Genomic DNA, 1,836 nt, shown 5'->3' on the forward strand with positions numbered 1-1,836 from the left:
GTAACTTTGTTATATCCTAATTCTTAGTTGTATTCTTTAAATTCCAAATAAGTAAAATAATATGAAAATATATTTTCAAATCTTTATAGAATGAAAAGAAACCATATTAATCATTAAATACTCCTGGATTTTCTTTGATCCTCCCATAGATGAATTCACAACTATAAAAACTGATGCACATTTACATTCTGAAGTACAAATCCCCAGCAGCCAAGTAATTATTCAGTTTATTTCGTTATGTGCAAAGTAGGTATTTCATATTTACTTGCTATTTAAAGCAGAGTATAGGCTCAATGAAGAATAATCATTAAACACTGATTATTTTTAAGAACAATGGTATTGTAAAAATGTACAATAATACATATTTTTGGTAATTACTTCTCTTTTAAGGTAATTACAGCTTTTATAATAGATGTAAATCTTTCGAAGGCTATCTCTGAAGAGCAGTGAAATTACTATTATTTCAGATTTGATGAATGACAATTTGTCAGTAACCTTCTCAAAAACCAAGTCAGGGGGAGAATTGTTTTTTTTTTTTTTTTTCTCCTCCATGTGGTCAGTTTCATTCTTAAGCATGGCCTGATATAACAAGATGTATTTCACAAACCTATAACACAAGTTTGTGAAATGTCAACTGAAGACACCACCTCTGTTGTAGATGGTTTCATTCAATCCATGTTCTACCAACTTATTTTCTAGGTCATCTTTTATGATGCTAATCAAGTGGCTAAGGTCTTCCTGTTGTTGTTTCAAATGCTGCTTGATTTCTCGTAACAGATCTGTATCTATGTAATATCTTTCTTCAGATTTGACTGCTCCAAAATGAATCTGCCTCCTGATTTGGGACATCAGTTAATTTACTCAGTCCTTAAACTGAGTAGGGTATTTAGTTCATAGGGAAATGTATCTAGCTGAATTGCTTCAGCTTGGATGGCATGTACACTCTTCCTCTGAATTCCCTGTTTGATTAGGGCCTGAAGATTCTATGGGAAAGTCCATAAGTTTCCTCTTCTATTGTGCATAGTTGTAGTTGTAGTTGAATTCTTCTGTAATTCACCAATATCTTCAGATATGATATCTAATCTGGTCTGATGCTGCTTAGTCATCTGATCTTGAACCTTCAGTCTTCAAAGAAGTTCTTTGAAATCCACCATTGGTACAGGAATTAAGTTTTCAGAATCAAGGTTATCCACTTTGACTTGCTCCCAGATAATAGGATCAACATCAGCAGGAGGATTCTGTAAAAGCTGTTCGATCTGTGCAGAAGAATGTTCTGTTCAAGTCATAGAAAGCATTACACAAAGTTGCTGCAACTGTGCTTTTATATTGGTTTGTTCAAAATGGCCGTATATTATTGTAGCTGGGACTCTTCTTGAAGTACCATTTGGAGAACGCTCAACAACATAAATGACAACTTCTGTCTGATCATCTGACAATGCTTTAGTACCCTCTACATTTCCAGTAAGAGTCTGGTTTCCTCCTAAAATTTTATGCAATGATTCTACCAATTGCTGTTGCTGGCTTTGAATATCTGTTTCTTTTTTGTTGAAAACTAAAACTACTAGCCCATCTTCATGTTTATTATTGGGCATACAACTATAACCTACTGCCTTAAACCAGCAAAAGGGATTTTCTTGTTTGAATTCCGTTGGTGGAATGTTATTGTTAAAATTTCCTTTTTCTGTTTCCCAAAAGACCTGTAGTTAAATTCCATTTTACCAAAATAGCATCTGCTCACCTCCTAGTAGTACTTGGACAGAAAGAGCACTTGCAGCATTTATCAGTTGTTTGAACTGGGCAGGAGCTTTTGTAGGCTGAATGAAGAGACCACCTAAT

General features: G+C 34.2%; 1 pseudogene; it reads right to left on the reverse strand.

The window, feature by feature from the left end:
* Positions 1-630: 630 nt before the first annotated feature.
* On the reverse strand, positions 631-1,592 carry LOC112397725 (nuclear pore complex protein Nup54-like; annotated as a pseudogene).
* Positions 1,593-1,836: the final 244 nt, after the last annotated feature.

Source organism: Neophocaena asiaeorientalis, unplaced genomic scaffold (assembly GCF_003031525.2).
Source record: "Neophocaena asiaeorientalis asiaeorientalis breed wild unplaced genomic scaffold, Neophocaena_asiaeorientalis_V1.1 scaffold486, whole genome shotgun sequence".
NCBI lineage: Eukaryota > Metazoa > Chordata > Mammalia > Artiodactyla > Phocoenidae > Neophocaena > Neophocaena asiaeorientalis.